This window comes from Aethalodelphis obliquidens, unplaced genomic scaffold, assembly GCF_003676395.1.
Source record: "Aethalodelphis obliquidens isolate GAN/ISIS:26980383/991018 unplaced genomic scaffold, ASM367639v1 scaffold83, whole genome shotgun sequence".
Lineage (NCBI taxonomy): Eukaryota > Metazoa > Chordata > Mammalia > Artiodactyla > Delphinidae > Aethalodelphis > Aethalodelphis obliquidens.
Genome location: NW_020838027.1, coordinates 5,640,235 through 5,652,404, shown reverse-complemented (window position 1 = coordinate 5,652,404; position 12,170 = coordinate 5,640,235). Strand labels below are relative to the sequence as shown.

The window sequence follows — 12,170 nt, the reverse complement described above, 5'->3', positions numbered from 1 at the left end:
TGTATTGTTTAGCCTCCATGTGTTTGTGTTTTTTACGTTTTTTTCCCTGTAATTGATTTCTAATCTCATAGCGTTGTGATTGGAAAAGAAACTTGATATGATTTCAGTTTTCTTAAATTTACCGAGGCTTGATTTGGGACCCAAGATGTGATCAGTTCTGGAGAATGTTCTATGTGCACTTGAGAAGAAAGTGTGATCTGTTGTTTTTGGATGGAATGTCCTATAAATATCAATGAAATCTATCTGGTCTATTATGTCATTTAAAGCTTGTGTTTTCTTATTAATTTTCTGTCTTGATGATCTGTCCAATGGTGTAAGTGAGTTGTTAAATTCCCCCACTATTATTGTGTTACTGTCGATTTCTTCTTTTATAGCTGTCAGCATTTGCCTTACATAGTGAGGGGCTCCTATGTTGAGTGTATATATCTTTATAATTGTTATATCTTCTTCTTGGATTGATCCCTTGATCATTATGTAGTGTCCTTCCTTGTTTCTTGTAACATTCTTTATTTTAAAGTCTATGTTATTTGATATGAGTATTGCTATTCCAGCTTTCTTTTGATTTCTATTTGCATGGAATATTTTTTTCCATTCCCTCACTTTCAGTCTGTATGTGTCTCTAGGTCTGAAGTGGGTCTCTTGTAGGCAGCATATATATGGGTCTTGTTTTTGTATCCATTCAGTGATACAAAAGTTGTCTTTTGGTTGGAGCATTTAATCCATTCACGTTTAAGGTAATTATCGATATGTATGTTCCTATTACCATTTTCTTTTCTTTTTTTTTTTTTTTTTTAACATCTTTATTGGAGTATAATTGCTTTACAATGGTATGTTAGTTTCAGCTTCACAACAAAATGAATCAGTTATATATATACATATGTTCCCATATCTCTTCCCGCTTGCGTCTCCCTCCCATTTTCTTAATTGTTACTGTTCTCTTGTGTTTCCCACTTAGAGAAGTTCCTTTGGCATTTGCTGTAGAGCTGGTTTGTTGGTGCTGAATTCTCTTAGCTTTTGCTTGTCTGTAAAGCTTTTGATTTCTCCGTTGAACCTCAATAAGATCCTTGCCCAGTAGAGTAATCTTGGTTGTAGGTTCTTCCCTTTCATCAGTTTAAATATATCATGTCACTCCCTTCTGGCTTGTGGAGTTTCTGCTGAGAAATGAGCTGTTAACCTTATGGGACTTCCCTTGTATGTTATTTGTTGTTTTTCCCTTGTTGCTTTCAGTAATTTTTCTTTGTCTTTAATTTTTGTCAGTTTGATTACTATGTGTCTCAGTGTGTTTTTCCTTGGGTTTATCCTGCCTGGGACTCTCTGCGCTTCCTGGACTTGGGTGGCTATTTCCTTTTTCATGTTAGGGAAGTTTTCGACTAATCTCTGCAGATATTTTCTCGGGTCCTTTCTCTCTGTCTTCTTCTGGGACCCCTATAAGGTGAATGTTGATGTATTTAATGTTGTCCCAGAGGTCTCTTAGGCTGTCTTCATTTCTTTTCATTCTTTTTTCTTTATTCTGTTCCATGGGAGTGAGTTCCACCATTCTGTCTTCCAGGTCACTTATCTGTTCTTCTGCCTCAGTTATTCTGCTATTGATTCCTTCTAGTGTATTTTTCATTTCAGTTATGGTATTGTTCATCTCTGTTTGTTCGTTCTTTATTTCTTCTAGGTGTTTGTTCTTTAATTCTTCTAGGTCTTTGTTAAACATTTCTTGCATCTTCTCAATCTTTGCCTCCATTCTTTTTCCGAGGTCCTGGATCATGTTCACTATCATTATTCTGAATTCTTTTTCTGGAAGGTTCCCCATCTCCACTTCATTTAGTTGTTTTTCTGGGGTTTTATCTTGTTCCTTCATCTGGTACAAAGTCCTCTGCCTTTTTTTTTTTTTTTTCCGTACGCGGGCCTCTCACTGTTGTGGCCTCTCCCATTGCGGAGCACAGGCTCCGGATACGCAGGCTCAGCGGCCATGGTTCACGGGCCCAGCTGCTCCGCGGCATGTGGGATCTTCCCGGACCGGGGCATGAACCTGTGTCCCCTGCATCGGCAGGCGGACTCTCAACCACTGTGCCACCAGGGAAGCCCCTCTCTGCCTTTTCATTTTGTCTATCTTTCTGTGAATGTTCTTCCTTCCTTCCTTCCTTCCTTCCTTCCTCTCTCCCTCCCTCCCTCCTCTTCTTCCTTCTTTCTTTCCTTCCTTCCTTCCTCCCTTCTTTCCTCCTCCCTCCCATCCTTACTTCCTTCCTTCCCCCTCCCTCCCTCCTCTCCTTCCTTCCTTCCTTCCTTCCTCCCTCCCTCCCTCCCTCCCTCCTTCCCTCCTCTCCTTCCTTCTTTCCTTCCTCCCTTCCTTCCTTTCTTGCTGCTCCACACAGCACGTGGGATCATAGTTCTCTAACCAGGAATCGAGCCCACGCCCCCTGCAGTGGAAGCATGGAGTCCTAACCACTGGACTGCCAGTGCAGTCCTAACCACTGGACTGCCACTCTGGGACTCATGACAGGTGATAATAAACCTATTTTCACAACCGGCGGCACAGACACCAACCCATAATCCCAGAGGATGCTGTAGGCGAGGAGGCCGCCTGCCCTGGGGTTGTCAGCTGATGTGTACTGACGGCTTGATTCTGTGTCCTCTGCGTCCACGTCACACACACTGATGTGCAAGGGGAGCAGAGCCTCTTCTTCCACAAGCTTGATGGCATTGCCTGGGTTCTAGCAAGTTGCATCTGTCTCTTAGCAGCTGTCTTTCCTGAAAGACTGTAGTGGTGGTGTTGGTAGTGGGGGTCACCTGTGCCCCACATCAAAATAAGAATCCATTAAATGACCTGTTAGTGAGGAGTGAGGGCAAGGAATCTGGAGAGAAGGTCAGAGTTCAAACCTCAGAGGTCCACCAGCCTGCGACCCTGTGCAAACCCTCCCACCTCTCTAAGCCCTGGTTCTCTTGTGGGTAAAGTCTGATAAAACTACCTCCCTAACAAGGTGTGGTGAAGATCAAGTACAATTTCATGGGTGAACATGCCTCGTATGGTGAAAAATTCTGTACGAAAAATGAAAGGGGTTGAGTTGGATCCTATCCCTAGCGGCTCACACAAGGAGTAGGAATTGAGCTTCAAGGCATTGACCTTCAACTGCTTTGGGGACCCACAGGCAGAGCTGCCACCTGCCCACATTCTCCTTCCTTCCTTCCACAGCCGGTGGATCCAGATGGGGACATGAGGTCCCAGAATCCAGTCTCTGTTTCCCGGCCTCCTTGGGTCATACAGTCCAGTTCTGGCCAGTGGGATAAAAGCATATCCTTAAAGGGCAGGGCTGTCTTTGCCACAACCCTGCCCACTCCTTCCTTCCCCCCCCTGGCTTTCCAGGGCACGGATGTGGTGAGAAGCTGTCTGAGACCATGAGATATGGCCAGGTCCCCGGGCGGGGGGATGGCAGAGCAGAAATAGATGGTGCCGGGTCTCTGTAGCCTGGATGACTTACCTACTGAGTAGGAGCCGAGGGAGAAAGGCTTTCTATCCTTTTCGTTGTCTGTTACAGTGGTCAAAGCTATAGCCTAACCCTGTGAGGATCAACCCAGTGGTGAAGTAAAAGCGGTAAAACCAGTTCTCAAACAGGCTAGCACACTGCTTTGGTGCAAGGATGAGAGCTGGGGTTGGGACGCAGATGGGTGTGAGAATAACCCCTGGGAAGGGCCGGGCCAGCCGCCAGTGCTCTTTGGGTCATTCTAGGAAGACTTTCTGGGGAGGCAGGACTTTGTGGATATCAATGGTGTGAGTACCCTTTCCTTCACCTGCCCATCCCCCCAGGCCTCCCCTCTCTTCCTGGATTCCTTCCCCTCTCTCTGATCATTGGCCGGGCACTGTGCCCTCTATCTCTCCTGAGGAATACAGTCAGGAAGAATAAGACAGTGTCCTGTCTTCATGGCATGATGTCATACAGACTCAAGCCACTGAGATCACAAACCTCAGGTCATCCTTGACCCTTTCTTTCTCTCATGCCCCATAAAGACTTCATCAGCACGTCTGGTCAGATCTGCCTTCAAAATAGAACCGGGGGAATTTCCTGGCTGTCCAGTGGTTAGGACTCTGTGCCTCCACTGCAGGGGGCACAGGTTCAATCGATCCCTGGTTGGGGAACTAAGATCCTGCAAGCCATGCAGTGTGGCCAAAAATAAATAAATAAATAAATAAAATAATAAATAAATAGAACCAGGACCCTGATTCCACTGCCACTATCCTGGTCTGAGCCACCACCACCACCACTTGCCTGACCTTTTTTTGTTGTTGTTGTTAATTAATTAATTTATTTTTGGCTGCGTTGGGTCTTCATTGCTGCACGGGCTTTCTCTAGTTGCGGCGAGTAGGGGCTACTCTTTGTTGCAGTGTGCGGGCTTCTCATTGTGGTGGCTTCTCTTGTTGTGGAGCACGGCTCTAGGTGCACGGGCTTCAGTAGTTGTGGCACGCAGGCTTCAGTAGTTGTGGCTTGCGGGCTCTAGAGTGCAGGCTCAGTAGTTGTGGTGCATGGGCTTAGTTGCTCTGTGGCATGTGAGATCTTCCCGGACCAGGGCTCAAACCCGTGTGCCTTGCATTGGCAGGCGGATCCTTAACCACTGCACCACCAGGGAAGCCCTTGCCTGAACTTTTGCGTCAGCTCCCTACCTGGTTTCCATGCTTCTTCCCTCACCACCTCGCCCACTGTCTGTTCTCAACAGAGCCTGCAGAATGATCCTCTTAGAACATGAATCAGATCATGTCCCTTCCCTGCTCAAAACTTTCCAGTGGCGCCTCATCTCTCCCAGAGTAAATGCTAACTTCCTTTCACCAGCCCATAAAACCCTTCATGATGGGTCCCCTGGCCATACTGGCCTCAGCTCCAATCATGCTTCTCTGTTCCCTTCATTTGGAGCTGCCTTGAGCCCAGCAGGTGTGCACCCACTCAGGTATTTCTGTGCAGCTCTCTTTGCCTTGAATATTCTTCCCTAGGTATTCAAAGACTCAGCCCTCATACAGGCCTCTGCTCCTATGTCACCTCCTCAGAGAGGCCCTCCTGACTACCCTCCATAAATACCACTCGCCCCCATCACTTACTCCCATTACCCTACATCCTCTCCCTAGCACTGTCACCATCTGACTTACATTGGTTTCCTCGTATCTTTTTTTTTGTGGTACGCGGGCCTCTCACTGCTGTGGCCTCTCCCGTTGCGGAGCACAGGCTTCGGACGCGCAGGCTCAGCGGCCATGGCTCACGGGCCCAGCTGCTCCGTGGCATGTGGGATCTTCCCCGACCGGGGCATGAACCCATGTCCCCTGCATCGGCAGGCGGACTCCCAACCACTGCGCCACCAGGGAAGCCCGGTTTCCTCGTATCTTAGTCAGCTTGGGCTGCCATAACAAATGACCATGGACTGCATGGCTTAAACAACAGACATTTATTTCTCACGGTTCTGGAGACTGGAAGTCCAAGATCAAGGTGCAGATTCAGCTCTTGGGGAGGGCTCTCTTCCTGGTCTGCCTTCTCCTTGGACCCTCACATGGCCTTCCTGGGTGCAGGCAGGCAGAGAGATCTTGGGTCTCCTCCTCTTCTTATAAGGGCACCAATCCCATCGTGAGGGCCCCACCCTTGACCTATTCTAGCCCTAATTATGTCTCAAAGGCCCCACCTCCAAACACCATCACTTGGGGGTAATTAGGGTTTCACCATATGAATGTTAGGGTGATACGAACACTTGTTCATCAACTTCCTCCCTCACCAAGTATAAGCTCTTGGAGTAGATTGTCCCACACTCTGGGTCTCCATCATGTACAATGATGCCAGCACCCAGGTAAGGCTCAGCTGATGCTCCCTGGATGGGGAGTAGGGAGTTAGAGCTGATGGATGGCTCTAAGAGAGTGCAGAACAGAGCTGGAGGGGGTGTGGGTGTGGGTGGAGCCTTTCCCAGACTGTGGTTGGTGCTGGGTCCCGGAGTCTGCTGGGTGCCGGTTGTCCCCTTCCAGTCCTGGCCGTTTGTTTACTTGGCCAGTAGTCTGGGCAGCCTTGGGCTTTTCTTGCTGAATAGTTCTTGCTGAACTCCAGGGGAGGAGTTAAATAAATACTGGCTCCCAGATACGGGAACCAAAATCCTACAGGAAATGTTGAGGTGGGAGTGAGGGAGAGGACCAGCCCTGGGCCTCCCCTGCCAGGGCCCCCAGGAGCACACACCCGATTCTTTTACCCCAGCTCCTGTGGGAAGTGAAGCGGGTCATCCTGTGTTTTCAAGTGGAAACTTCTTGGTTCTTCTTTACAGCATTCATTCGTCCATAGAGCTGGTGAACATTTATTAAGTGCTACCTGCCACTAACAAGTTAGAAATTCAGAAAACCTTAATGGGGCAAAATTTCTATTCAATGTTTATAGCGTTCGTGTTTGGCAGTTCTTCCTTCTCTCACTCTTAAAACTTTCCCCCATTCTGATCCCATGCCCTAGACGAGCACTCTGTATCCCAGAGCAGTGGTGTGCCTGATAAATGATTAATAGCCGGCTTTCTGCAGCCTCCACTATGGCTACATTTTCATGCTACTGATGTGATGTAACTGAACCAGGTTTGTTTACCTGACTCTCAGCAAGCCAAACGCCGAGACACCAAGGTTTGCAGCAGAGAAAGAGTTTATTCTCAAGGCAGCCAAGTGAGGAGACCGGAGAAAAAGTCTCAGATCTGCCTCCTTGAAGGCAAGGAGCTTGGGGTATTTATGGCATAAAGAAGCAGGGATTCTTACACGTGGAAAAAGGTGATGGGAGGTAGAGAAAAGGTGAGGTAATTGGTGTTCTGCGCAGGCGTATCTGCGTTATGCTTCTTCATGGGACGCGTATTCAAAAACTGGAGGCACTCAGCATGATCTGAGGGTGGAGTTTTGGGCCCTCTGACGTCAAAAGGTCGTTCATTGGACATTTGTGCAGGCCCAGGTTTAGGATCAGTGGTCCCAACCAGTCTTAGCCATCTCAAACTGGACACGAGCTGACTCCAAGTTTCTGGAAAACAGCTTAAGCCTCCATTACTATGGCAACCCATACGTCAGAGGTACTACTGTCTGCAGGGGTGGTTAAGGAGTCTTGCAATATATTTCTAAGGTATATGAAGCTTGGAGGGTAGGCAGTTAAAGAAAGTAAAAACCATAACTAAAGAGAGCTTAATCAGTAAAGTCAGGTTTCAAGCAGAGGGGTTTTAACATGCTGTTCCCTTACCTGCTGTTCTGTAAAACAAGCTCAGGAATTTCTGTTAGTCACCAGCTTCTATTAACCTATGGGGTGTGGTTTCAATGTCACTGAATGCAAAATTGGAAAGAGTCGTGTAGTACCACACCATTGGATAGAATTGCCACTGTACTGATATATATGTACGTATAACCTCAAGAGTATAGATAATGGTAAAATGTATAATAATTAGGAAATGATGAGTTTCCAGTATTTGTTATCTCTGTTTTAAATACAATTTATTTAATTATAAGTTTATATAATTAAATTTTTATTTTTTAAAATTTATTTTATTTTATATTTTAAGATTATTTTTGATGTGGACTATTTTTAAAGTCTTTATTGAATTTGTTACCATATTACTTCTGTTTTATATTTTGTTTTTTTGGCTGCAAGACATGTGGGATCTTAGCTCCCCAGCCAGAAATCGAACCTGCACCCACTGCATTGGAAGGCGAAGTCTTAACCACTGGACTGCCAGGCAAGTCCCTTAAATTTTTAATAATGACTACTTAATAACTGATTTACAAAATTCTTAAAAATACAACAATCAGCTCTTGCAAGCCAGAATGAGCTGGTTCCAGTTATCACCGTGTGGGAGCTTGTGAGAGATGCAAAATCTTGGGCCCCACTCCAGACCTACTAAATCAGACTACGAATATTAACACTTTTAACAATGTCCTCAGGTAATTTGTATACATGTTAGAGTTTGAGAAATGTGGCCCTAGAGGTAACCACTGTTTCTGATTTTGTTTATATCTTTTAGACCTTTTTCACAACACAGATGCATATATTTTGAAATGATTTTTTTCTGGCTTTTTCTTTGCACAATTTAAAATAGATCTTATTTTTAAGAGCAGTTTTAGGTCCACAGCAAAATCGAGCAGGAGGTACGGAGGTTTCCCGTATACCCCCTGACCCCACACATGCACGGCCTCCCCCAGTAACAGCATCCTCAGCAGAGGGTACTTTTGTTACAATTAATGAATCTACATTGACACATCAGTATCACCCAGAGTCCACAATTTACATTAGGGTTCATTTGGTGTTGTACATTCTATGGGTTTCAGCAGTGCGGAGTCTTAACACTGGTCGGCCAGGGAAGTCCCTAGATTTTCAAATATTGATCTTATATTTGGTTACCTTGCCAATGTTTCTATTAATTTTTAATATTTTGTGTGTAGATACTTTTGGGACAATTATATTGTATGTTATTAATGATAGTTTTTTTTTTATTTCTGATCTTTATGACTCTAATTTATTTTTCTTGTCTTGTTGTATTTGCCAATGGGATTTAAACAGAAGTGGTAAGATTGGGCATCCTTATCTTGTTTTTTATTTGAAGGGGACTGATGTTACATTCTTACATTTCCTCATTAGAATAGGTTTTTAGAAAAATTGAAATACAGTTGATTTACAATGTTATAATAGTTTCAGGTGTACAATATAGTGATTTGGTATTTTTATAGATTGTAATCCACTTAAAGTTATCATAGAATATTGATTATATTTCCTGTGCTGTATATTAAATCATTCTATCTTGTTTATTTTATACCTAGTAGTTTGTACCTCTTAATCTCCCTCTATCTTGCCCTTTCCCCCACCCTTCTCCCCACTGGTAATCACTAGTTTGTTCTTTGTATCTGTGAGTCTCTTTCTGTCTTGTTGTATTCATTCATTTGTTTTATTTTTTAAATTCCAAGTGAAAACGTACAGTATTTGTCTTTCTCTGACTTCACTAAGCATAATGCACTCCAGGCACATCCATGTTGTTGCAAATGGTATCCCATACGTTCTGTCAGTTAATCTTAGTAGGTTAGGGCTTCCCTGGTGGTGCAGTGGTTAAGAATCCACCTGCCAATGCAGGGGACATGGGTTCGAGCCCTGGTCCGGGAAGATCCCACATGCCGTGGAGTAACTAAGCCTGTGCACTACAACTACTGAGCCTGCGCTCTAGAGCCTGAGAGCCACAGCTACTGAGCCCGCAAGCCACAACTACTGAAGGCCACACGCCTAGAGCCCTTGCTTCACAACAAGAGAAGCTACCGCAATGAGAAGCCCGCGCACTGCAATGAAGAGTAGTCCCCGCTATCTGCAACTAGAGAAAGCCCACGCGCAGCAAGGAAGACCCAACTCAGCCAAAATAAATAAATAGATTAAAAAAAAATCTTAGTAGGTTAAAGTATTTTCTTCTATTCCCAGAGTTTTTATGAATGAGAAAATTTGTCAAATGGTTTTTCTGCATCAGTTGAGATGCTCAAATTTTCATCCTTTAATCCGTTAGGGTGGTATGTGATAATGATAGATTTTCAAATTTATTTGAAACTTATTGATAGACCACTCAAATTTCTGGAATAAATAAAACTTGGTCAGAATATATCTTCTTTGTAATATACTGTTGTATTCAGTTGCTAACATTTTGTTTAGGACTTTTTACTTTTACTTGTTACTCTATCTTCATGAGTAAGTCTGGCCAGGGATTTTTTTTTCTCTCATATTGTTCATGTCTGGTTTTGGCATCAAGGTTACATTAGATTTATAGTCTCAATCAGGGATAATTTTCTTTGTGGCAGAATCTGTTGCTGATTCTCTAATAGTTATTCTGACCCTCTTTCTTTAGCAACAGAACTCCAATTTTTAGCTGGACACATAGCTAAAGATTATTTTTCCCAGCCTCTCTCATAGTCCTTCATGTGATTAAATTTTGGCCCGTATCCCCTCATCAGCACCATAGTAAGTGAACTCTTTATAGACCCAAATCCTGAGATTTATGATTCCTACTTTGAGAAATAGGTCCCTGAGGCATTTATTTCTAATCGTGACTAGTTTCATTAAAACTAAAAATATGATCTAGTATGTAGACTTCATATATATTTATATTTATACATTTGGGTAGGATTAGAGAAATATTTTCATTGCTTCTTGATCTAGACTTGCAGCTTCTCTAGATAACTTAAGTGGAAAGAATATCAATTATTGAAGTCATTAAACTGGCCACTATTTGCATGAAAGAATGTCAGTTATAAACCATTTTCAGCTTTTAAAAAGATCTTTAAAGAATTTGTCTTCAGTTGTAAGAAAGCTTTCTCCTAAACATGTGAACAAATGCAACTTTCATATTAAACTGAAAATATTCCAAATTTTACATGCATTGTAGCCAGAACCACAGAGAGAAGCTAACCAAATGCAGAGGAATATTTTTCAGTTTCTACAAAGAAATATGGCCTCTTGTTTTTCTTGAAACTCAGCTCTCTTGGAGTGTCTGATTTTTTTCCACGTTTGATAGAGAAGTGGCTACAAAGAAATGTTTCTGTGCTCTAAAAAAAATGATTAAGGCGGGGCTTCCCTGGTGGCCCAGTGGTTGAGAGTCCGCCTGCTGATGCAGGGGACACGGGTTTGTGCCCCGGTCCGGGAATATCCCACATGCCGTGGAGCGGCTGGGCCCGTGAGCCATGGCCGCTGAGCCTGCACGTCCGGAGCCTGTGCTCCGCAACGGGAGAGGCCACAGCAGTGAGAGGCCCGCGTACTGCAAAAAAAAAAAAAAAAAAAAAAAAAAAAAAAAAAAAAAAGATAAGGCAAGTGGAATGATAAATGACAACTGATGATGGACCTCATTGTTGGAGACAGAAGAGCAGGTGGAAGGGACTTGCAAATTTTAGAGAACATACCCATCCAATGAGGGGAGCCCCTCATCTCCTGCCGATTGTTCCCTCATGAGAGTGTGATCCAGTCTTCCTGCCGGGTCTTCTAAGTGAACCAGAAACCCACATTTTAATAAAGATCCTGAGCTTTTAACATTGGCTCAAAACTTAAAAACGGAGACAGTAGTTAAACCTCCCCCCACACACATAGGACTCTTTGGGGGGAAAGCGAGGGCCAGAGGAATTTTGTAACTTTCTCGAGGTGGAGGATGAAGTAAGTGGAGACTCTGACCTCCAGGACTCTGGGACTTCTTCCATTTCCGAGATTCTGTGATTAAGTATATGCAGCTATTAATTCCAATCAAGGGCACGATTATATCCTACTGTTCGCTTGTTGCAAGGGCGGGATCCTAAGTGTCCGAGGCTTTCTCTTCCTGCAAGAGGCTCTCTTCTCAGAAAATGACTTGAGGGAGGGGTGGTGGCAGCTGGCTCAAGGCCCACGGTTTAGGATACATTAAATTTTTCATGCAACTTATAGCAGGTAAATTCAGTCGCACAGAAAGAGAGAGGTTGGATGTTTAGGAGGACATAAGGATTTGTCCTTGAACATTTGTGGAAGAAGAAAGAGATACGTGCTTTTTCCTAAATCAACAAACGTTTTCTAGTATGGAGAGGCCATTTCACACAGAGAATGGTTGTGTTTCAGGAAGGCATAAAGATAAGGGGAAAGTTCCTGCGGTTCCCGAATGAGTGGGTGAAAGCTTCCTATGAGAGGATGCGGCTGGCTCACGAGAGGCGTTTTCTGTGTTTCAAAGCAGACGCCTGGAAATGTGGACTCACTGAATTCAAAGCAGGGTTGCTTGGTCCAACCACACCGTATCATCCCAAAGCCTTTTCCCACCAATGAAGTCTGAGCTCAAAGGATTCCAGCCCGTGTTTCACAGTAAACCGGGGAGAGCTCAGTCAGAGATTCTGGGACCCTTCAGCCCTTTCCTGAAAGGCTAGAAGGTGCCCTTCCAGCTGTGAGACCCGGAGTCTCCGCTTTGGGATTTGAGGGTGGGGCCCTAAGCAGGCTCAGCTTGGACTGCAGTACAGGGGGTGCAATGGTGGTGCAGGGCAGAGAGCAGGAGTTGAGAGCAAGGGGTGAATTTGGGCTTTCCCACTTCCTCTCTGTGGCCTCTGGCAAGTCACCTTCCTGAGCATCCGCTTCATCTGCAGATCGGGAACGGTCCCTCCGGCTCTTGCTAACACATGGCGGTGCCCTGAGGAGGGCATGTCTGTGAAAGTGCCCTGAAAACAGAAAGGATTCACGTCA

General features: G+C 44.6%; 2 long non-coding RNA genes across 2 annotated transcripts in view; one reads left to right on the top strand and one right to left on the bottom strand.

The window, feature by feature from the left end:
• The window catches only part of LOC113612888 (uncharacterized), a 37,083-nt gene extending 29,425 nt beyond the window's left edge, over positions 1-7,658 (top strand). The window contains exon 4 of the long non-coding RNA XR_003430010.1: positions 7,611-7,658. This is a non-coding gene — a long non-coding RNA (uncharacterized LOC113612888). The remainder of the gene's footprint in view (positions 1-7,610) is intronic.
• On the bottom strand, positions 2,350-3,633 carry LOC113612889 (uncharacterized). The gene is made up of 2 exons (XR_003430012.1): positions 3,468-3,633; positions 2,350-2,739 (listed from the first exon to the last, which is right to left on the bottom strand). It is a non-coding gene; the product is annotated as an uncharacterized LOC113612889 (long non-coding RNA).
• Positions 7,659-12,170: the final 4,512 nt, after the last annotated feature.